The 25,614-nt window shown below is 41.5% G+C and overlaps 2 long non-coding RNA genes across 5 annotated transcripts in view; one reads left to right on the top strand and one right to left on the bottom strand.

Annotated features, from left to right (window-relative positions):
- Positions 1-25,614, bottom strand: part of LOC110365103 (uncharacterized) — a 49,942-nt gene that overhangs the window by 8,778 nt on the left and 15,550 nt on the right. For 3 of the 4 annotated variants that reach the window (XR_010472310.1, XR_010472309.1, XR_010472311.1), the window contains exons 3-4: positions 3,130-3,331; positions 1,583-1,714 (exon numbers count right to left, since the gene is read on the bottom strand). This is a non-coding gene — a long non-coding RNA (uncharacterized LOC110365103). The remainder of the gene's footprint in view (positions 1-1,582; positions 1,715-3,129; positions 3,332-25,614) is intronic. The other variant, XR_010472312.1, reaches the window with a different exon arrangement.
- LOC135579368 (uncharacterized) lies at positions 406-14,618 on the top strand. The gene is made up of 2 exons (XR_010472313.1): positions 406-678; positions 10,866-14,618. It is a non-coding gene; the product is annotated as an uncharacterized LOC135579368 (long non-coding RNA).

Genomic DNA, 25,614 nt, shown 5'->3' on the forward strand with positions numbered 1-25,614 from the left:
TATGAAAATAATGTATCATTATTCTCCAAATGAAACAGAGTTTTCTCTCTGTCTATTCATGAAACATCAATTTATACTAGTAGAATACAATCTGACATCCAAATATTTCAATATACATCTTTACAGGTGTCCTGGTTTTGTTAAAAACAAGGCCAGTTTCCCTTTTCAGCTAAGTGCCTTCTAAGTAACTGTACTTTTCTGAACTTTTTGCCTGCATGTTTTTCTCGGACACTGTGCTTGGTGCTGATATCCCCAAGGTCAAGACCAACGGAATGCTGAAGAAACCTCATGTTTAGATATATTGCTATGAGAGCCAAGAATTTCACACATTCCATAATTGAGGGGGGTGTGTTTGAAAGGAGCGGCAGACAAAACAGGTGACTAAAACTGACCAAGTATTCCATCCCATAATCGTCATACCCCCTATATAAGAAGGTGACCACAATGGTCTACTCTTCTTCCACCACGGCTGGCATCTAAAGAGGACCCTCTCTGCATGCCTGTGATCTATAGGCCTCAAGCCCTGCATCCCTGAAATCCAGTGTCCGGTTTGCTGTGAAGTCCCGCCTAGGACTTCCAGGGGTCTGGCCTGCAGCTGCTGGAGCCACGCCAGCTCCGTACACCCAGCTCCGCCACTGCTGGAGCAATGCCAGCTCCACATCGAGCACTCAAGATTGGGTTTGTATATTTTATATATATTCTCTATTTATTAGTAGCATTAGTAAAACCCTTTAAAACCCTTCCAACTTGAAGTCTAAGTCTCTCTTCCTTTCTCCTTATCTTCCTTATCATCTTTCCAATCTAAAGGAGAGAGTGAAGGGAGGGTGAAGGCAGTAACAGAGAGTGTCTGCCATGGTTTATTGTCACCTTGCCTTAAACCTTGACAACAGGTCTTTCAGACCTTGCTGGGCTCAACTGTGGGCTAGAACATCCAATTTAAAAATGCTGCTGAATAAAAGCAGAAGCTGCTTGGAATCTGACAACTCTCTAAACAAAGCTCAGGCTGAGTCACTTGAGGGATGACAGGCCACTTATGCCATACCAGTTACTTCTTCTAAGAATTTGTTCTTCTAAAAATTCATTGAGAAACAGTCAAAGAGTCCCAGTCCTGTGACCTGGCTGACACCAGCATCCCTACAGTCACCAAAACATAGGGTTCAAACATGCCTCTTCATGTGTGTGCCAGGCCAGTGCTCAGCCCTTGCTGCTAAAACATGCGCTGGGTAGTAACTGGAAAAGTTTTTCTGCAAAGGACTACATGCATGGCTCACAGCTATCTAGCTTCTGTCAACTGTTGGCACAACCTTTTCATGTTCAAAAAACACTAGCGAATGAATGCATCAAAGATGTTTTCAGGAAGAGCAGCAAGTACACTTGCACAGGAGCAATGGAAATTTGATCTTGCCCAATACAGCCAATACATCTGAGTCAAATGGAAGATGTTTTCTTCTCTAAGGACTCCGTTTTGTAATGAAGCGACAATATCACAGGCATTTTGTGAATATTGTTACAACATGATTAATACATACTGCTGGATGCTGGTGGGGCATTAGACTAGAAATCAGGAGAAGTGGTCTCTTACCTGGCTTTCTCTGACAAAGTCTAGAGACACATCCAGGATTTTCCAGAGCAACTAGTTCTGATTACGCAGCTTGCAAAATAGTCCACGATCCTCAAAGGAACAGAGAGCAGCTCCATGTAAGGTGACACCAGACTGCAAGTACCCCAAAACACCAGTCAGCCTTAGCATCCTTTCTCTTTACCAGTTTACATCCTTATTTCCTGAATTGCAACAATGATTCCTTGTAAAGCACTCTGAGACTGAAACATGGAAATAGCTATTGAAGAGACCATTATTGCTATTTCCGTTTTTACTGCCGTTTTCTATTCCTACTGCTCTGCTATTTGATTGCATTTGAGACATGAGAATATATAAAAGCACTCCTGTTGTTTACAAGGTTATTCTCACTTGCCTCTCTCACTGGCTCTCACATACAGCTACACTCTCACTCTTATTAACATTTCTAAGGCAAGGAGATGTGCCAGATTATGGACCATCTGTCAGGCAGTGCTGAGGCACTGTATATTGATGCCATGTTTGTTGCTAACCATTATTTGAAACAAAGTTCAGTTCAAAGCACTCCCAAGTACAGAAAGGGAGAAAAAATACATTAATGTGTTTAGATTACATTAAAGTTTTAAGATTAACTGAAAGAGAGGGAGAAAAAAGCCTGCTAATGGGTAGAGCTCAGTGGAGAGGCATTATTATATTACTTCTAATACACATAAAGCATCTCCTATTAAAAAGGAATGGCAGTTTTACATCCTATTAAATATATCAAAGCTGTACTTCTATTACAAATCCTTTCATATGCATGTTTTAACAAATATGTCTTTGATAATAGAGTGCAGCAGTAGCTTTTTAAATGCTGAACAAGATCCCTACAATACACTGCAAAGATAGAAAAGGAAAATACTTGAAGGTGGTAGGCCTATTTGTCAGGGCAGGGAGAAATTTATTTCAATGTTTTCATTTCCTTTGTAGTTCACAAGACAGAGTTTACAAATCACTCCAGTGTGCATGGCAGGACACTGATAAAATAGCACAACCTGCAAACAGTATACCAAAATAGTTTGGCAAGGTGGTATTGTTTTTCCACATTACTATCTTGAAAACAAGCTCTGTGCTAATAATGCTAGGAACAACAAAAATAAAAGCAAGCAGTGCTTAGCTGAGACCTGCTTTGGAAAAACATAAAATCTCAGCCAGGCCTGAAAAAAGCATCTTCCCCAAAGAAAGGAGAATCTTGCTGCCTGGAGGAGGCAACAAGATGACAACGCACATCATCCCAGCCCCACGGACTGGCCCAGCTAAGGTCACCTCTCCATGGCACTGAAGTCCTGATGCTGCCCCAGCAAACTTGGCAAGTGAAAGAATGGTACAGTCTGGCATTGTCTGACCCCAGGGGAACAACAGCATTAGGAGGATCAAAGCAAACCAAAGAAAGATCCAATGTGATCCCAAGTTCAAGTTAATAAGCCCCTTCTGCCCCTGCCAACACTTGCTAGGGCTGGCTAATGCCCTGCAGAGATCCTTCTGTGTAAGACCCGGTGTCTTGCATTGCTTACCTGTATCTGGGCCTCTGAGAATGCAGGGTTGGCATTTCAAATTTCAACCTTGAAGACAGTGGTGTTCAGACCCCTCTTTCTAATTGTGCCCACCAAACTCCATTCCTACTCGGGGTCAGATCAGGCAGCAGGCTGCCACAAACCCAGTTCCATTTGCATGAATCAGGTATTAACAACATCTGGTACGGGAATGAGCCCATGCCTACAGAAATAGATGAACACATAATTAGGTTTTTCAGGCTTCTGATGAATTAATTGAACAGAAGTTCAAAATATGTGATAATAGTAAAGAGTAATAGTAAAGAGTAATAGTAAGTTCTGCTTAGCCTTTTTGTCCCTCTGGTTTCTTTGTTATGGAGATACAGAAAGCTGTAGAGATTTAGTGAAATGAAGTCAGTTATCTAGAAAATAATGGTGAGCACTGTAGTATCATATTTCTCATGTCCTCAGCACCGAGCACCAGGGATGTCACAGTACACACAGAGCTAGGTCTTGCCTTGCCTGTCCTCCGCTCCCATTTATGTTTACGTCTCGTACCGCTTGACCTCTCTGCAGAGCAAGTGAGGTGTTATGTCAGGTCTGTCTCCTGCTGAGCTAGGTGGAAGGGAAAACTGGAACCAAGTTACGCCTCCTCCCTTCCCCTTGAATAATGCTATACAGCAGCAAATGCACCTGCAGAGATGATAGAATCATTTAGGTTTGAAGACACTCTCAAGATCTTCAAGTCCAACCATAACCTAAACCTGGCACTAAACCATGTCCCTAAAAGATCCTCACAAGGTGAGTTGGTATGCTCAGAGAATCAGTCACAGGATTGCTGTGAGATGATACCAGTTGTGACGCAGAGGGACAGAGCCAGGAGAGAGGGGGTCTTGTCCCTGATTGATACCCTCTGTCCAAAAGGTCCACAGTATGACAAAACCTCATGGTACTTGCATGAGCAACACACACCACTTCTAGAGAAGCAGGCTTCATGAGACAGATGCTGTCTGCCTCGGCCAGCAGAAAAGATGTCACCAAAGTGAACACTTACGTCCCCTTGTCTCTGGGCCAAATCCTCCAAGTGATATAGATCAGTATCACAGCATTGAAGTCAGTATTACAGATTCTAGCTGGTTAAATTGGCTTCAGTCCACTCAGTCCGTGAATTGGTTGCTCAGCAGGTGAAAGCAGGTGTCTGACATGCCTAAGCAATCATTACATCCAGAGACTCAGAGATCTATTCTGGAGTCTAAGCAAACATGATAAAATGTGTTCCTCTTTTGGCCTCATATATATATAATTTCACATTAAAAAATATTTCTTTTTCCAGCAGCTCCTGGTGCTGCAAGCTGACAGTACTTATGGCTGTGTTTATTTGTGCTGGGGTGGTTGTTGTTGTTGTTCTTCTTCCAGCTGTCTCTATTAACACAATGGCTAAATGCAAATTCAAATCACTGTGGTGATTAGCTGCAAATATTGCTTTTTGTAATGGGTTTGGTGTCCCAAGCAAACAAAGGACTGGTCTCCAGTGCACTGCAGACAGCACGATTGTGTACTTCACAGATGTCTTTGTGCAATCAGCTTTTAATTACTGGCCTAGACATAATTTTTGATAGAGCTGAGAGAAGAAAATGGTCTGTGGCAGGAAGCAAAGGTTCCCTTTCCTGGCACACAGCATTTCCTCCCCTGAAGACATACTGATTGCTGAGGGGCTGCTGACCAAATTAGGTGCTATTCAGCATGAACGTAGCTGGAACAACTTCTATATAATTAGAAGAAAGGAACAAATGACCTGTCCAAAAACTTAGAGTGACTACCCCGTAATATTGTAATTCATAACCAGGTTGCTCTTCAGTTTTTCTCTCCGATAGGAAAAAAAACACAGCTGAAGGATAACAGAATTATACACAAAAGGAAGGAGTTGTTTCTAGAGCTAAGGAGATACTGGGAAAAAACTGCCACCTCCTGAAGCAGGAGGTAAGGCATCTTCAAAGATGTGAAACCTGTCTCTAAGAGCATTACAGTTGGGCCAAGCAACTCCTCAACAACAGAAACAAGTCTGCAGAAAAGACAGAGCTGACTAAATAACAGTTTGCAAGTTTGCAAAAAGCAGAGATGAAAAGCAGAGTCTATTCCCTATAAGCATAGTGAACAGATCAAGTAGTCATGTCTGAGGGAGGTCTAGATTAGACATGCTCTATACATCCGAGAAGAATCACTGCAATTCTACTATGGCTCATTTTTCAAGGCTAGACAAACACATCAGACAAGACTTGAGGAATGAGAAGATGCTAAACAATCTCCTAAAGTACCTTCCCATCCTATTTTCTGTGGTAGGTTTGATTATAATGTAGTATTGCATTGGTAAAGCCTTGGCCGCAGGAAATCACAAATCTCACAGCCAGAGAGAAAGGGAATCGCTACATTAAGAAGTAGTGGGCAAGCATCTGCACCACTGCTCTGTTGACTTTCTCATGAGGAAAATTATTTGCTCAAAATATGGAAGGGGCAAAGGGCAAGCACTTAAGAGCATGCTTAATCATGTCAACATAAATTTGTGGTGCTGAAGCACATTCTTATGTGCATTGCTATTCTGGAGATGCAATTTTTAAGGCATAAAGTTGGGATACTTGAAGAAGAAATTCATCCCTGCGTGGACAACAGGAAAACTGCACAGTTTCAAGATAATCTGACTTGAATGACTGAGTAACTTAAAAGCGAGGATGTATTTTTAAAAGCTAATGTAATAGAGAGATTTTTAAATGCATAGCCCTGGACTGCAACACTATAGGAGAGAAAATAAGCCTGAAGATAAATTTCTATGCTAACATACTATTGTTCTGTTAAGTCAGCTTTTTTTGAGCAAGAGGTGATGGGTAGACAGAACAGAATGGTAGAGGGGAAAGTTGGTATGGTAAGGCAAACTCAACCAGTCACATGGCAGCACCTGCTAGTATAAGATGCTGTGCCACCAAAATACGCAGAAGCAGGAAAGACAAAGCATTTTAAAGGGTCCTCAGTTAATCCCAAGGAAAGGACTTAAGGCAGGTCTGTGCTACCAGGGAAATGATAAAAAAGATACAGTCTATTCCCAATACTCTCAGTAACTTGCTGTGTAGCTGTGCAAATCACTGCCTCTTTTTTTTCTTTTTTTTCCCCCTCATTTCCCCCACTATCTGTCTATATTCACTGTGTAAAGAACATAAGCAAATCAATAAATGAAGTATCTGAACTACCTGAGAGGGCACAGCAGAGAGAAGCAGGCCAGTCTCTGCCTGAGACTTGCTCCATTGGAGTGCTAAGGGGGTCCCACCCTTAATATTAAGAAAATGTCTTGATAAAAATTCTGGCAACAAAACTGATGCTTTATTATCAGAGAGAAAACTGGCTACAAATAAAGACCCTCTCAATGCTTCAAGGTCTAAGCAGTCTCCTAAACAGCTTCTCTTAACATCCCTCCTTGCTTCAGAGCCCAAAACAGTAAGAAAGAGAAAAGGAAAATATTTTATCAATAATTAAAGAGCTGAAAATGAGCAAATGGATTAATTGTTCCGGGACAGGTGAGGAAACGAACCTGAGAAATATAATCTATCTTTATCTCTCAATCTGTCAGAAAATTTACAAAGCATCTTTACAGAGAGATTCAGAGGTTATATATTCTGGGTTTCTGAGCAATGCAAATTTGGGTGGGTTTTTTTTTCATCTTTTTTTCTTTTCACATGATGCTTTCTCATTTTATGACACTTCTCAGACTTGAATCATTCACAGCAGATGGCTCCATGAATACTGGGTATTTCCATAAATAATGACAGATTTCCCTCCAGTCTCCCCACCCTCCTCCACTCCACATGTCCATGTCTTTTGTGTGTTGTCTGCAGATACACATTAAATTCTGGTCAGCAAACAAGCCTATCTAGTACTATTGTCATTCCTACAAGCCCAGTAGAATCAGTAAAACAATGAACTCATCATCCCATCTGATTCAAGAGCATTTTTTCCAAGCAATCCTGAGATAGAAGGGAAAATCTACAAGGCATTTAATGGAATTGAATACTTCGTTGGGTAGCAGTAGAGAATCACTGCAGAAAGCATCCTAATGCTCTGTGGGACTGGGGACGCACATGACCTGCACATTGACTTTTAGTTCAATGATGGCAAGGCAACATGCTCAGGTTCCTTGAATGCCTTGCCCACCAAGGAAGCTCTGAGGCTTATAACAATTGAGGAATTGGCCCTGAATTTAGGTATGGAAACTCTGTTTGCACAGAAGGAATTTCTAACAGAACAAAGAACCTCAAGAGTCAAAAGGAAGACAAAAATCCTTAATGTTGGGGGATGGTATTTCTGATCTACCTAGGATCAGTGATTTGTGATGATACTGTCTTACAGTAAGAAAAGCAAGGTGGCTTTTATTTCAGGACATTAAGACAAAAATATTAAAAGATTCTACTCAGAGCAATACTTTATGGTTAACTTCAAGTGCTCATAATCTACCATCTATATACATTTCTATCAAAATGACCCAGTAAATAATCAATAGATCTAATTCTGTCAGCGTTGCCAGGGCAGGTTTCCCTGTAGAAGGTTAATGCTATGACTTAATTCTTTCTTTATGTGGCTAGCAGCCCAAATCATGCTGTTTTAATGAGGTCGCAGGCAGCAGATTATCATAACCAACTGGCCTGGCAGGAACCCTTCAGCACCCTGTGTCTGAACTATACTCAGTTCTACTATGCTGTCCATGAGCCCAAGGGAAACTGCCAGCAGGTATTGGGGAGCAGAGCGGGGTCCCCACCTGGGAATCAAACTCTGTTTAACCCTTTCAGGCAATCTGACCCGTCTTAGATAGCTGCAGTAGTCCAGGTAATACATGGAAACATAGGAATTGCTGAAACACATCAGCCCAAAGGTTCATCTACATCACTATCTTGTTTCAGAGTGTGCAGAAAAGGAAAGATAAGAATATCAGTATAAGGAGGTGAAGGATAATTTATCACTACAGCAGTGCCTTAGGCTCATCTATAATAGTTAATATTTGGTTTAACTCCAAGTGACAATCCTCCCCATGTCAACAAGAGTACCTGACAGTTATCAGATTCTTCATGCTCAACACTAAGGAAGGAACTGAAAGACGTGCAGCTTTTGTAAGATTTCATAAATCTTCATTTCTTTGTACAAAAGAGCTTTAAGCGCACAAAGAAACCAGAACCAGCTTGTATTCCTTTCATTCCCTTGCTCATTTTTTCATGCTTTCCCAAACAGACTACAGCTCTCTACATGTCTCTTTAGGATGCTTAAGCCATTAAGGGCCAAATGCCAATATTCATTTTCATAAAGACAACTGAGACCAGGACCATTGGCCATCTACCCTCAGCTCCCACCTAGCTGGTGACCTCACCCTTTGTGAGATGAGCTATCAAGTGACCCCCTGCTGTTGGCCATTCTGACTTTAACAGGGTCTGTAGTAATGAGGGAGCACTGAAAATGCATGACCTGTCTGAGCAGAAAACAGTGAGATCTCTGTATTGTCTTGTTCACAACCTCCAATCAGACTGGTTGAGGTGGGCAGGAGAAGCAGCTCAGATTTTTGTTTCTCTGCTTTCCCTCTTTCCCTCTTTCTCTGTCAACAAAGTTGTCTTTCTACCTCTCTACTGACATATTTTTCATTTTTTATTTTCTGTGTGTTTTTTCTGTTTTGGTTGTGAATTTTTTGTTTGTTTGTTTGCAGTGGGGGGGGGAGGGGGCTGGTTTTGTTTGTTGTTGGTTTATGGGGTTTTTTTTTAATTACTGAATCTTGTTTCCGCTGCCAAACTGCCTTCAGCTCCTGTTCTGTTTATTATCCTGGACACAGAAAGGGATGAAAACGAACAAATCTTGGAAGAGGAACAAAATCCTGCAATAAGCTCCATTCTCATTTACCCTGTAGCATGCTGGCTAGGAACAATAATAGTTCCACACTGACATACACAGCTGAAAATTGGGTTTACCATGTACAGTGGCCTTAAAGAAAGCCTTTCACTGCATCCATCACCAACCACCTCAGTGCTATGCCCTTTGTGAGTACTCCACTACTCATTGGCACAGGTACAACAATGTCCTTTGGACAACAGATAGATCAGGTAAGCTCTAGAGAAATCAAAGCAGGAAAGTAGATAAAAGGCTAGCAATATTTCTCTCTGACTCATAGGCTTTTTCTCTCTAACAATTTCCACCTTGGCGAGCTCCAGGTCACTAAAACAACATCCAGAACAATGAACTAAAGATATTGGAAAAGATCACACAAACTCCAGTGTTCTCACAGACATGCAGAAACTCCTTCCACTTCCGTGTGTTGGTTAACCCCAGGTCCTCATCAGACTGAGCACTTTTCTGCCTCACACACTTGCTCCATTTCCTGTGCTAAATCCCACTGAAAATAATAGAAACTCACTACGTGTAACATGAAGTGCATAAATTTTATCATCAGATGGGACCATTCCGATTCTCTGATCAGATTTCCAGGAGGCTACAGATCAAAGATTCTCACTTAGAGATTTCTGTGCTATGGGAAAAAGACCCAATCTCCCGCCTTCATCACAATCCCTGTCAGTTTGGTTTACCATTAAGGCTGCAAGTCTGCAAGGCTGAGACATGATCATCCAAATCCGTCTACACAAAACCCAGGAGAGGGCCAGGATGACAGCTGTGGGCACAGAGTATTTCAAACTGTCCCACCAGGAACTGAGGGCACATATGGATCACTGCCCAATGATCTGGTTTGCTGGGCTGGTAGTATCCACACTGGGAATCCTCTGGCAGCCACAGTTCAGTGACATACGTTGCATTTGGCATAACTGAACAGGACCAGGTGACATAAAGCCACTCTTTCCCTGCCTAACTGCCACCCTTATCCTGGCAGGAAACATTAGCCACTTGTTTCCATGTTATTGCTTTCCACCATTTTAAATGGAAGCATGGAGGTAACTGCCATATTTTCCATCGACAGGCAAATAAAAGAAAGTGCTGAGCCCATCAGCACTGCCTGTTCAGGCTGCAGATTATGGCAGGACTCAGGAGAATAGCTGCGGAGAGCTTTCCTAAAGACCCTGCTGAGGCAGTGTCACATGCAGAGCAACGTCCTTGTTATTCTCCTGTAGCAGCAGGTGGCGGCAGGGGCCCCGGGAGACATGGAGGAAGGAAGCAGAGCCTCCAGGCAGCCTGTCCTGCATTCTCACCTCCTGCAGCTCGGGCAGTGGGGAAGCAAACACTACCCCTTTGGTTTGAGCTGGATGGTTTGCTGGGGTTTGGTTTATGTTTCTTTTTGAAGGAAGTGATTAGCTTCTGATGGTTTTCTGTTTGTTTTATTTACAAACAAAACCTCTGCTGAACATCTCTTATCCTCACAGATCTCCTTGGTTTTTTTTTGGTTTGGTTTGGTTTGGTTTGGTTTGTTTCTTTGTTAGTTTGTTGCTGTTGTTGGTTTTTTTTTTTTGCTAGGGGAGGAATTAATCCAGAAAGTGGAGATCGATGAGAGTTGTTTTTTTCCATTTCTGCCTCTAATTCAGAGGGTGCATTCCCTACAGACCCTCACATCTTTACAAGCATTGTTTGCAAAGTGCTGTTCCCTCTGGTAATATGTCTTTAAACATCTGTTTTTATCGTCTGAAGTTTCCCTCTTCTATTTTGCATCCTGATTCTCTTAAAAAATATATCCTAATCTCCAAGCAGTTCCAACTGCCAATTATTTACATTTCTTTTTTTTTTTTTTTTTCCAGTAAGGTACTCACTTCTGTGCCTGTCTTCAGACTGGGAGAGAGACATATCTGTGCAGTGCAGAACAGTTTTGAAATCAAAGCAGGCACAACTCCTGGCTCTGTGACCAGTTTAACCCGAGGAAAGGGGTAGGAAAGATACCCCAGCCACACATTGACTTCTCCAGTGCCACCTGACGGATTAGTAAATCACAATTTTCATCACAAAACCCTGGCTGGCTCTTTGTCACTATGATATTTATTGATGTTCCCACTCATTCTGTTATTATTATAGTTTCTATCAATGTATTTATTGTAGCTAATCGGGTTTACCACTGTGGAGTTCTGGGATTCTCTCAAGGAACAGTTTAAAAAGAATGGTGTTATTCTGATCCTTGTCCTCTGGTACTGAACACAAGCCAGTGGATGCTACAGTTATTAATTGACATATTTCATCCCTGCTTTGCCAGGAAGGGCATTCCTCTGCAGGATCCTTGCCCTGTTCCTCCACAGCAAGCATTACAGTCCTGCATATTTCTTGTTCACTGGTCCTACAGACTCCAGCAAGTTTCCTACTTTATGTATTTGAAACAGGATTTATAGGGGAACTTTTGTGCTTTTGTCATGACATAACCTAAGCTAGCAATACAACCACAATAGCCGCTCACTCACCCCCTCCTCCACCCCCCAAATAAGGGAAAGAATCTAATGGGAAGGGAGAAACTTGGACTGAGATGAACACAGTTTAATAAAATAATAATACACTACTAGTAAATATGTATAAAATAGAAATTAAATATAAAATAAAAGATACTCAATGCATTCCTCATGAACTCCATCCGCACTGAGCAGCCAGTCACAGGAAAGAGCATGTGGTTCTGAACAGCTGATCCCAGAGAGAGAAGAGAGAGAAAAAGGCAGAAAAGGCCCAGATGCCTCTTCAAAACAGCAGGATGACAAAAGACCAAGCTAACAAAAGTCCTGAACAGAACTCCCCCAGACAGGTCTCTGAGAGCGAAGACAGAAAATGAGAGAGCACTGGAAGATCCCAACTCTCCTTAAATATGAAGCATGATGCTAATGGAATGGAATATTCTGGATGTCAGTCAAAGTCTGCCCCATCTATGCCCCCTCACACCTGTGGGCAGAGTGCTCAGCATGTCCTTGGCTCTTAGACCAGAGCAATTAAAACCAGTAACTCTGTTCTGGGATGTCATCTCTTGTTCTCAAGCTAAATTCAAACAATGACTTTGCTAGCTATGAAAAAGAAAGGTTTCTAACTGCATGAGGAAAATTAATGCATTTTCAGTCAAACCAGCACAGCTTTCTTTAAGGTTCTCAAATTCTTCTGGCCTTCCTTGTCTCATTTTTCCCTATAGTGTACCTAGGCTTATGAGCTTTTCTAATTTTCTCATTCGTCATGCCCAAAGTATTTGAAAGATGCCTTCTTTCTTTTAGTAATATGTTTTACCTGCTGTTTAACCACCTCAGCTTCCTTCTGGTTTTTTCTCAAGGTGATCTTTTTTTGATAAATGGGATATATTTGTTCTGGGATGCCATCACTGTGTCTTTAAATAATCTTTATGTTACTTGCTATGGTTTAACTCTTTTTAGCCTCCTCTAGCTTCTCCTTTTTGTAATTAAGTATAACAGCAGTGGGTGTTTTAGCTTTTGTTGCTTCTTCAAGGAGGCTCGATCTAAGTGCATTGTGCCCCCCATAGTAGAGCAGGCCTTCGACAACAACACTGAGAGCCAGGCACAGCCCATGGGCCTGGCTTGCAGGAAATCCTGCTGCTCTGCCAAGAAGGCCAATGGTATCTGGGATGCATGAAGAAGAGTGTGGCCAGCAGGTCAAGGGAGGTAATCCTCCAAAGATATTGAGGGGTCTGGAGCACCTTTCTTATGAGGAAAGACTGGGAGAGCTGAGTCTGTTCAGCCTGGAGAAGAGAAGGCTGAGAGGGGACCTTATTTATGCTTATAAATATCTCCAGGGTGGGCGACAAGAGAATGGGACCAGACACCTTTCTGTTGTGCCCAATGATAGGATATGGTGCAATGGACACAGACTGAAGCATAGGAGGTTCCATCTGCGTATGAGGAGAAATTCTTTTCTTTGAGGGCACCAGAGCCCTGGAACAGGCTGCCCAGAGAGGTTGTAGAGTCTCCTCTAGAGACGCCTGGACACATTTCTGTGTGATCTGCTTTAGGTGAACCTGCTTTAGCAAGTGGGTTGGACTAGATGATCTCCAGAGGTTCCTGCTGACCCAACCATTCTGTGATTCTGTGATTCCTTGACTGACCGCTCCATGAGGTGGTCACCGGTAGTGTCTCAAAAGAGCAGTTTCGACACTGCACCCCACTCTGATTTAGACAAGCTACAACAGGGTCACAGATATTGCTCGTCTTTCTTGTATTTGCTGCCCTCAAAAGCAGGCGGTTCTCTCAGATTGTCACAGTCACTGTCCCCTTACTGGTCAGTCAATACATAACTTAGTCCTAGTGTAGTAATTTTCCTATTCAGGCCTAAAATTTAAACCTGAGTTGCCAGTGTGACTATTCTATCAATCTGATTCGATTCCAAGACCACAAAGCCCACTGCTCTTGTGGTACTAGGCTCTGTCTTTCGTGTATACTGTGTTCCTCAGTCTTCCTGTGCTCCTTGACCCTCTTCTGTGAAGCCTGCAGTAGGTCTGGGTTGTCAATACCATGGCTTACAGCTATTTATTAGTCATTTATACAGAAAAGTATGACCTGTTGCTCTCCTTTATTACTTCTCTGTAGCCTGCTTAAATGACGCTCTGTTAGCACCAGGCTGATAACCTTTTTTTTGACTGATTGCTGCCAACTCCTGCCCTGATCTTTAATTTAAGGACACAGAACTGTTATCATTTCACCTCTCAGAGAATCTATCATCATCTCAGAGCACACCTGGTTTCTGGGAGGAACTAGTTTTCACTTAGTTCCTTTGGCTGCTGAGGTGTTTTCCTGTGTCATGTAGGCTGAGTCCAGTTTTGACAAATATCATGTGATAACTCCTGGGGACAGCAGCTATAGCTGCATCTTGTCTTGCATGCATTGCTAGTACAGATCACATCTTAAAATCTGAGAATGGGGCAAAGAGCAGAGCTCTTACCAAAATGCCTTTTTTTCATCATAGACCACTATGTATGCCCATATTCTCATGTACCCACTGATAATAAACTTGTATCACACAGGCCGATCTAAAAGTGACATTTAGGCTGTGAAGCGTTAATTTAGGCACCACAATTATTAGAGTGTTTTAATATAATAATAACTGATAAATAGACTACATATCAGACATTTCATTCCCTTTTAATCAAAACTCCTAGTCTGCTAAATTAATCACTCCCTTGGGGTACAGTAGCAGATTTCTGATTTAGTCATAGAGCATCATTAATAATGAAAAGTACTGGAGGCAAATCCGTCTATTCACGTTCCTTTGTAAGATCCAGCCGGTTTAAAGAGACAAGACAGGGAAGGTAGAAGACATCAACACCTTCCATCAATCCAAAGAAATATAATTTTTGATGTCATTCTTCTAATTACTTTGCTCCTTGAATTTTAAGAGTATCACAAAAATCAGAAAGCCAGTCAGAAGATTTCTGATTTTACATAAATTAAATTAACGAAATCAAAGCTAAAAATGTTTGAGAAATGGACAGCAATGTTACATTTTGAACAGCTTTTCTATTGCGGCACCATAAATTGGGTCACTAGATTGTCTAATTTCATAATAAAACTGTTTCTGAGCAAGGATTCTTGACCTCACCTGTCTTGATTTTTCTCATTAAAAGTATTTTTTTCTGTTATTCTGACAAATCTTAAACAAATTTATTCACAAAGAAGACATTTATGTCCCACCCATTAATGCCTGTGCTTCATTTTCTGTTCAAGTGTTGTATACCTACATGCATACATTTTTGACATTTTTGATGATAGTGGTATCTGGGGAGGAGTGGCATCGACTAAATGCAGACCTAATGGCAACACTAATTTTGCCAGGGTTCATGGAAGCATTTTGCCTTGACAACCACACTTGCATCCTCTAATCCATGCAGAATGACAGGCTGGCTGAGCTGGTAAGACCTTCTCAGGACACAGGTCAAGCTACATTCTTGTGTCCATTCATTTCTTTCTGTCTGCTCTGCTGTGTGCAGCAGTGGCACAGGTACTTGGGGGTCAGCCCATGTAGCCCTCCTTTGCCATTCTCACAGCTTGCCATACTTCTATCTTTTGGCACCTCTGCTAGTATCAACACAGGTTGAGCAGAGTATTAGGCAGCCACCAGCTATCCCAGATTTACAAGTTGACAGTCTCCAAGCACTTTCTTTTTTGCAGCATATACTGGGCTATCCCATTTAGTATGCCAAAAAGTTAATGCATGTTCACTTAGATGTCAACTAAAGTAAATATATTGCTGATTCAGACACAGCTACAACTGTTAACACATCAAGTATCTCTGTATATCTCTACCTGTATCTCAGCTGTCTGTGTTGAGAGATCACCTAATCTTGGTGCACTGCTTAAGTTTATGCCCCATGAATAACAGGCTGGCTTATGCTAAGTGGAAGAGCTCGAGCTGTAGGAACAAAGACATGATTACAAGATTTCTTTCTGTTCCTGGGGCTTGGAGGAGCTTCTCTAGATGCAGAAAGCTTTCAAGTAAAACCCTTCCGCAAATCACTCTGGTGTGCTGACAGCCCATACCACTCTCTGCCCCTCCTTCACTGGAAGAGCCATAAAAGTCCAAGGCCAGGGACTGCTGTTGAACCAACAAGAAGGAAGGATTTATGGCTGACAGTAACACCTGACCTCATCAAACTCCACTTTGGGCCATTTGTCACTCCTCTGTAGGAAAGCAAAAGCATTAGGACTGGGGAGGGATCAAAGGAGGAGAGAAGGAATCACAGTAACATTAGCTCCACTAAAAGGTACAGGAAAAAGCACCAGCAATACAGATGAGTGCTGAAATGCCCTTGAAAGCCAGTGTCTCAGGAAAAAGCCCAGGCATAAAGTGAAATGAGTTTAAAACAAATGCTGAAATTTATCAAATAGCTGAGTAAGCCCTTGTCTCTCAAGCTATACAGCAAAGAAGGATCTGCCTCAAATAAAAAAGGGAGGCATCCGCCATAGCAGGCAAGAGTATGTAAAAGAGACCTGCTAGGAAATAACATATTCGAACAATCTGGACACAGCCAGGATGGCTGATGCAGGGTGGGAAGGAAAAAACTGTGAGCGTCTGCACTGGACTGACCTCAGACTTTTTTACTGGTGTAAGAAAGAAATTACAAAGAACAACTAGGGAAAGAGTTGGACTATGTCCTGCAAGAAACATAAATCAGAAAAATCTTGAAGTAACAGCTCGAGGCAAGTCAGGCGGTTTGATCACGTAAGCCTTTTATTCAAATATTGCCCCAGAGGAACATTTAACACTTGCCCCTGCCAGTGATGCACACACCCTGGCTTCTCGTACTTTGCACTGTATTTTTGAAAAGCACATGAAAGGGAGATAATGAAAGGTTCTTTAAGGGCAGAAGCAGAAAATCTCTGCATACAGGAAGTAATGGAAGGGGAACAAAGACAAAAAAAACCACTTGCACAATTTCTTTTTTCAGTCTCTACTTTCTAAACTTCAGTCCCTCCCAATTATGCATTTAGACAGGTGTCCCAGAAGAGAGGCACTCCAAACCACTGCTGGCTTTTGAAAACCCCAGCTTTATGTTTTATCACAACAATCTGAGACACACCTTCATTTTGCCTGAAGGTATTGGCTGAGAAGAGGATGGCAGGAGTACTTACCAGCCCTCTGAACCACACAACCACATGTATTTGCCTGGCCAAGACAGCTCCAGTGACCACTATCATCAGGAGATGATAGTGCTGTTCTACATCATAGCCACCCAGATCTCTTTGTATCAGTAATTTCTGGTGAACCAATGTCAAATGTGAAGGTGCAAACCCCTCTGACATTAACAGTGAAATCACAACTTCTCAAAGAATCCCAAGGGGCCAAGGACAGAGAACACAATTTCTATTTCACAGCTGATTCACTTAGTGCCACATGTAAATAAACACAATACTGACATAACACAGCAAATTCGTGTTTTGCAGTAACAGGCAGGAAATGTGTGCAGACTATGGTTTCAGAGATACAGCATGGAAGTAAAAACCAGTATAAAAGAAAGGCAAATTCAAGCAATCAAGAGCAAGGAGTATTAAAAAAAAAAAAAACACACACACTCACAGAAAAATTACCAGTTAGGAGAGAAATATACATTATGTAAGTACAAGAATTAAATGTAAAAGACAATTTCAACATCTGCAGATGGAAATCTCTTCTAAACAGAGGCCCAAGAATGACTGTACTCAAACTACCAGATACCTATTTTAATGTCTTCAATTTTACATGGTCTTATTTTTTATCTTAATAAGGTATAATATATAAGGTCCACTAAGGCACTGCAGCTATTTCTACTGACTTTCTGCACATAGAAAACCTCCTAACACAATATTTTCTGTATCTGTTACTTCTGAGTAACCTAATAAACTCGTTTGACTTAAGTTTTGTCTACTTATATTCACCAAACTACTACTTATTATTTTTATCTATTTTGTAACTGATGGATACCATCTGCTACCTCTTCAGTTACGTTGCATTACATTTAACACAATAAAAAAATCAGTATTAAACAACTGGTTTACAACAGCCAGTGCTTTTCATCAGGTTCTTCAAAGTCAAAGACCATGTATGAGTGAAAAAAGGCTTTATTTTTTTCTGTAAGAAAAGTTCATTTGGGGTAAGAAAAGCAAATATAACAAACATCCCTAAAACTGAAAGATGTCCAGTTGAAAACAGCAGGTTGGGAGATGAAATTCACACCTTTCTTATGCCTTATTTTTAATAATATCAAGAGGAACATATTACTTTCTTTTAGATTAAGTAAAATATTCTGCATAAGTAGAGTGTGCATTTTCTGGATGGGTGAATGATCAGAGGTGCCGATTTGTTTACGCTGTTATCCTTCCCAATACTGCATTAGAAAACATGCTGGAAATCTCCAATTGTACCACACACTCTCTCCAATATGTGCAGATTTATGGCACATAAGGTAAATACTTCCTATCCAGCTTCACATCATGGCTACTGTGTTAACTTATACTTGTTTGCAGAGTTACAATTGTACATTCTTTTTATACTGTTTTTTGGTTGGTTGGTTGGTTGGTTGTTTTTTTTTTTTTTTAATCATGTTACATATGTTTTCAAACTTCTTTGGTACATGTTTTCCTTGGAAGAGTTCTACATTTTGTTTAGTGCTCAGCTCTGGCAATAAAAAACAGTTTCTCCTCCTACTCTTACCACCTTGTGCCTCCAGTATGAGAATATAATTGATTTAAAGCTTGAAGAGCTGACCTAATCCCTGTTCTCCCAAGAAATGAGCCACTTTCCAAAGCAGAAAATTAATCAATTCACCAAGCAGCGTTTTCTTGGATTTCAAACAACGAGCACACTATTTGGAACAGTTAAATTATCTCCTTTTCATTGTGGTATGAAAGAAATAGTTTGCAAATAAATGTTATCTAAGGCACGTGTTCATTTAAACCATGAAACAGTACCCAATATCTTTCATGCAAGGCACACCCACTTCCCTATATATACTGTAAGTTTTCCCTTCCTTGTCTTCCCTTTCCCTTCCCTTCCTTGTCATTAGCAAAATGGTAACACCTAGCACTCCTTATTGAAATGGTGCTCTTCAGAAGGCATTTGATCCAGCCTGGCAGTTCCTGGGACTCCGTGTGTTTGGCTGAACTGTGAGCCAACTCAGTGAGCCCAGTTAGAGAATAACAGGATTTGTATTCTCATTTGAAACATCATTGTTCCTCCTCTAATTATTCTTCTGCTCTTCTTGGCCTTTTTTCCTTCCTGGCATGAAACTAAGAGGGGCATAAGTAGTACCAATGTACACAAGACTGGTACATGAAGAAATTGTGGTCTCTGCCAGGCTGATAACCCAGAGGTCAGATCCTTAGCTGGGCTACATTGCTGTCCTGCCAGGGATGGCAGTTTATTATATTTAGCAGATAATGTGCCCTATAGTGCCACCAGCTGGGTGGTGATCACCCAGCCTCATGTCTTAGAGATAATTCCCTCCATGAGTCTCAGATCATGGGGAAGCAATGTACAGAAGATGGCTTTGAAAGTATGCAGCAGTTTCTAAAATAAGATATTCAAACCCCGCATTAATTAAAAACATAACTGTTAAAAGAGCATGACATCATTTTTTTCTCTGAAATGGGTTTATCAATAATGCATCATTTGTTTTAAGGGAATGGATGCAAAAATACACAGGTAAAAGGCTATAGCAGTTACTGTGGTTTCTTATTGCAAGGCAGGCTAAACGGAGTTTTTCAGATTTTTTTTTCTGCAAGTAAGCATCTTTGCTACAGTGCCTACTGTGCATTAACTTGGGGAGCTTGGCTCAGTCTCCCATGACACAAGGAAGTGACCAGCCTGAAGTATACAATATTAAGGAGGACTTTTGCCAGTTCTGTGTTTTAATTGTGGGATAGGGATGGCAGCATTTTCAGCATGTCCATGCAACTTAGGAGCTTAACTGCCATTTTCAAAATTTAAGTAGACAGACAGGTGTCTCAATATCAAAAGAATTAAATTGTAAGAGTGTCATCTAGCTCAGCTCCCACTGAAAAGGGCAACAACATCTGGATGTTCAATAAATCCAACCTCAGTGTACCCCGAGTTCCATGCAAGTCATATGTCTATGAGGATCTAAACCCATGACAGCTCTAAAAATGACACACTTGGGGCCCAAAACTCCTTAGTAGTTGCAGAAAATATGTTCCAGAAAGCACCAGAATGCAAGATTTAAGATGTTACAATCTGTAGCCTCCTTGCCATGGATAGCAGTGGCAACAGCTGGGGTCTGACGTGTCGATATTTTACTTCCCTTTTCCATTAAATAAGTTTCTAGTGTAGTAAAACAAAGAATTTATCAAAGTAAAAGGCAGCATTGTGGAGATAGACCACTTATATTAACAGTGTTCCAAGTTTGCATAGTCAACCTCTGCTTCTTCCATTTAACATCCAAAAGACTCCTGAGATTCTCTACCTCTGTATTTGGCATTCTGTGCATTGCTGTGACAGATGACCACCTCTCCTCATCCAAACCCTCTCAGGCTTTCTCTTGGATAGCACTTAGCTATGCTCACCATTATTCTAGGTCTCAAATTCTAACTGGTCAAACATAAAACATTACATCCTGCTAAAATCAGAAGAAGAAAACTCAGTGGAAACTGGTGGCAGACTTGCCCAGAGAAGGGTAACAAATACTGAATCAAGTTTCTGCACCGTGAGTCCATCCTGGCCTTCCCCTGCATGGCAGACACCAGCTTCTACAGAGCAAGTTTCTTCCTATTTTTATTGCAGTCTTCTGCTAGCAACCTGCCCCCACCCCTTCCAAGCACCAATTTGGCTGGAGGGAAACAAAAAAAAAAAAAAAGGCTGGATAACTCACCTTTGATCACATTAATTGAAAGATGAGACCCAGATTTCAGTCCCTATTCTCCTGCATAGCTAGTGAGTAACTTGGAGGGATCAGATAAGAATAGAGGGGTTAATTAAGAAGCAGCGATTTGTATTATATGCCAGTGTGATCCAGAGTCCACTGAAATAAATGGAAAGGATCCTTATAGTTAATTCAAATTAATTAACCCAACTATGATTCTTGAATGCAACAAGCTGGAAATCAGAAACAGAATTATATTTTATATAAGATATAAATATGATCAGGACGTATGCAATAGTATTTTCTACAAGTTCTTAGAGTCATGTGTCCCTTTGCATGATAAATTAGAGCTGAAATAGCCCAAACAATTAATATAAGTCACTGAGTTTTGTAAATAAATGAAAAAAAAACCAACTTCCTTTTTTTGACACAAAGAAAGCAGAACTTACACTTGCTGTTTTGAAAAAAAAAGTGTTTTCAATGCATAATTTAAAATTAGTGCAGCAGCGTCTAAACCTAAAGCAGCATCATGTGTGTGGCTTAAAATGTGCCTTTCCTGCTAATTCAGGAACCCTGATGTGCATGCTAAACTGTCGGAATGATGCTTGTAATTCATGATTGAGTGATGACAACTAATAGCATCATGCTGAGCTTTGTGCTCAGCAAGAGTTCTCAGGCTGCTCTTGTCCCACAGCAAAGTTGCTTCTGATGACAGTTACTCCCAACATCAATCATTTCCCCTAAAAACTTTTAGGTCTTTCCACCCTAGGCAATCAAAACTTTATTTTCCACCAAAAAATATCACTGCTGAAGAGAACACAAACTATACTGTTGCATCCTATGCAACTCTGTATGAAATGAAATTTTCTAGTCCAGAAAAGCTGAGAAGACTTCCTTAAGTGTGGGCACTGTTCAGAATTATCCACCAGATTCCCTGGCTTGTCAGAGGCATGATGTGTACCTGGCTGGGAACCAACCCTGACTGTCAAAGCCAGTGGTCCTGCCTCCCCCTTCTAAACCTATGTTAAGATTTGTAAATTGGTAAATAGATTTTTCCAAAGTGTCAAGCAACCAACAACTTAAAGAGGTTTATCCTAAAGCATCAAGAATGTGCAACTGAAATTAACCGTCAAGAGGAGGACAGACACAATCCAAAGGATCTGGATATTTGCTGAAATCAAAATGATTTTGTTGAGCAGACACAGTTTTCATAAGCTCACTCTAGTAAAAAAAATTCCAGTGAACCTGGTTCACCTGCACTTTGTCAGGCTGGTTATTACAGAAACCAGGTTTTTCAGGGTATATAGCTCTCAAGTGCCCCTCTCCCACAGAGTTCCCAGGATAAGGAAATCCAAAGTCTCTGGGAGTTCCCAAAGGATCGTGTTGCTACTAAACATTCTGCACCTCTATAAAGCTCCCTATCTATGTCTTTTACAGAAGATGGAGAAAACAAACTTCGGTTTTGTATTTTTTTCCTTTAACAAATATCACACAGTGGGTAAAACACTATGAAAGCTTTAAACCCAAATCAATGAGCAGTTATTACCTCCCCAAGGTCACTCTAACAGTTTTGTTATCAGTGACACAGGAGCAAACATTGCAAAAGCAATGTGGTAAAAGCACCTATGTATTACACTTCTGTACATAGTCTGAAGCTAAATTACTTTGGGTATTGTGCCAGTGATAGTTCTAATAACACATTTTAAGACCAGACGTGGGTCATGCCGTGTCCATGGATTATGTATGGAACTGTCAAAATTTCCAGAAAACGTGCTGCTTTGTCTATGCGTCTGTGTGCTGGTAACCAAGTCTGCAATACCATTTATAATTATAAAGTGCCAACAAGTATAAACATGGGAAAGCATTTAGGATTTAGTCTTGCACATATTGAATAACAACATGTGTTGACTCCTAGCTGGTCATGACAGACCTTAAAAATATATACACTTTACATCTTGAAAAGCATAAAAAAAGGAAGGCAAACATAGAAGAATGTGAGTATAATCCAATACATAGAGAAATTATGGAAGGTTGCTCCTATCTAGCACGGTATCTCCAGTGAACACCATCACGAGGGCTTGAGAAAACTTTCTCACTCCAGATCACAAAATGCCACACTATAGTCAGAGGGAGACAGCCAGTCTTTCCAGCCACAGCATGGTATTCCTTCTACAGGTGACATATGTTTCGCTCTCTCACTTGGACGTATACACACATATACACATGCACACAGATGGCGCCTGGGCTTGCAGACACACCAACCCCAAGGAAAAAAGCTTTACACAGTCTTCTTTCACAAGGCATGCTCAAACCAGATGGAGATATGCCCAAGAGCACTACAAGGTGCTTCATAGAAACATGCTACTGGAGCTGAGCTGGGGTTAGATGCACTGTTAAAGGCATTAGGGGTTTATTTTCTCCTCTCGGCAACAATCAGGGAGGCTGGAGTCATGGAGGGGAAATCCTGTTCTGGGAACAACTGAAAAACATTAAGACTTTCCCCCAGTTCCTGCCTGCATAAAACTTTCTCTGCTCTCCGTTTGCTCTGTGGGACTTGTCTGTGTTTCTCCAGCTATCCTCTAATGCCAAGAAGGGTAGTAAGCAACTAGGAAGGTACTTTTAGCACACAGAAAAACTTAAGCTTTGACAGCTCTTGTCTTGGAGAACGATAGTGCCCTTTCTTTGCAAATTAATTTTAATAACTATGGCTGGTTTCCTGTGAGTGGAGTAGTTTTGCATGAACACACACATGATTAAATTAATATGTAAATGTTCCCATTCCTCTGAGAATACTAAGAGGCATTCTTTACAGCGTGTGAGACAAGGAGGAGGAAAAGAAAAAAAAATAATACTGCAGTCCCTAAAAGAGTCTTGTTTAGCAGAATGGGACTTATTTTCTTTGGCTAAGCCACCGAAATGGGATTCAAGCCTGACTGAAACAATGCTTGTTGATGAAGTAGAAACAACGGAGGAAGAGGAGCCTTTTCCTCTAGGAAAGAGGAAAAAACTGGAGCATCCCAAGTTGTTAAAAAGTGATCTCAGCAAGTCTAAATCTTCACAAAGGTGGCATTTACTGTGTCAAGCTGCACAAAGGTTCCCATTCTCCCTTTGCTTGTGGGGACTCACTGTTTCTCCAGCTATGTTTGAGCAAGACCCTCTGACAATTAGCATAGACTCTGGCCCTTCACCTTTTGGCTGTCAATCAGCTTCCCAAGCAGACAGGCAGAACAAGAAAATATGGTTCCAAGCAGCTTTGCCCTTTGGCTCATCTCTATGCGCTGAGGGCCCCTGGGAATGGTGGCCTGGCTGGGTGGGTGTTAGACTCCCCGGCAGCAGACACCTCTGCTACCCAGGGCATCACTTGCATGCAGGCAGGGCTCTTTGTGCAGCCAGAGCATGAGAGCAGGGGCATGGCTGGGCTTCCCAGGAGCCTCTGTCCTCAGCTACAAAAGACCCTCTGGAAGCTGAAAGGCTGTCACTAAAAGTTATTATGGAAAAAGCAATCCTTTCTCTTGGGCCCATGCTTGCTGGCTTTGTGGACTTGGACAAAAACAACCCAGACAGCAGATATAGCACAGGAGAGAGTAGGTGTGTGACAGAAAGATAGATTAGAAAAGACCAGGAACATGGAGGCAAATAGATATGGTTGTGGATCTCCTGGGAGGGGAGGGAAAGAGATGGTACTGCTGCTGTTCTCAGCACAGCACCTTTCTCTGAACTCCCAGACCAGATTTAAAGGAACCAAGGCCACTAGTGACACTGCAGTAGAAATGGGTGTGAAGTGAGGCCAGAGGACCAGGAGGGAGGCCACAGCTCCTGGTTCTTTTCCTGCCCATCTGCCCCAGCCTGGGAGAAAAAGGCCGATGTGGGGGGGGAGATGGGCAAACCATGCTGGCCGCAATGCAAATTCGGCCTAGCAGGCAGCAAAGCACTCACCTTTCATCTGAACAGCGATGGAAAAGCAAGTGGAGAAGGAAGCAAAGCTTGTCTTGAGCTAGTATGAGCCACTGCAAGTCTGAGACTGACTGGGAAGGGATCTGAAACAATCTACAGATGACGGGTCACCAGATCCCAAAGGATAATTAGGATAACTCTGCTCAATCTTCTTGGCCAGGGCTGGAAGGCACCCATCATCAATTGCCTGGCATGTTCTCCTTATGACCTCAAATAGCACATGGTTTGGAAGATCAATGCTCTGCAACTGGCGTATGCGCGTGGCAAGAGACGCAGAAAGAAACAGCGAGGCACTGTGCCCTTCTCTCACTCAGCACAGCTCAGGCAGCGTGACATAGTGAGGACATCATGCATGGGAAACTGCGGCTCCCAGGAAGTCATGACATCTAGCACGTTGTCACTTTCTCTATTCACTTTTTGCACTATCCTTCTTTCAGTCATGATGGTGCAGTGAAGAAACTGAAATTCATCCAGAAGAATCTGACAGTCTAGATTATTAGTTAGCTACACAAACAACTGTTTTGCTAGAAATTGTACCCATTTCTTAAATTCTCATAAATATAACCATAGAGAGAGGATGCAGTTTATTAAGGCCCTTTTATTTTGTTGATGTGAGCCTGCCATCCCTCATTCTGAGGCATCCAGCACTTCAGAGAATGAAAATAAACAACTTCCCTCTCCTCCTAAAATCCTATGACTGCTAAAGCCTACATGAGATTTTTATAAAAAGAATCCGATTTGATTTTTATTTACCTTCTGGTTTTAAGTCTTTAAGAAACAAATTGCTATGCAGCCTTGAGGGCTAAACTAAATAAATCATTACATAAATCAATCAACAAATAAAGTGAACAAAAATAAACAAATAAATCATTTTTTTAAAAAGCCTGACATTTCCACAATCCCCGGCTCCCAGGAGCTGGTGTAGTAAGGAGTGCACCAGATTGTGCCATGCTCTGAGAAACAATAGCAAAATTTAATAAGACTTTTTGTATTATCATTGCCTTTCTGCTGCTACTAATGAGCCTATTCTGCCTTTCTCCTTCCTTGCTCTGCACACACTGCCTGTTAGAAAGTACTGGGAAAAAAGAAAAGGGTATTATTATTTGTAGCCACAGACTAAGGGTGTGGCTTGTGAGCCACTGTACAAATTGAAAAGGTAAAGACAGTCTATGCACTAGAAAGATCAGACATCAAAGAAGAGGTGAGTGGGAAAGCACACCATAACAGTGAAGCCATCACTTGGCCTCGAGGGTCTGGGCCTCAATGGCAGAGGTGAT

Source organism: Columba livia, chromosome 4 (genome assembly GCF_036013475.1).
Source record: "Columba livia isolate bColLiv1 breed racing homer chromosome 4, bColLiv1.pat.W.v2, whole genome shotgun sequence".
NCBI classification, from domain to species: Eukaryota; Metazoa; Chordata; class Aves; order Columbiformes; family Columbidae; genus Columba; species Columba livia.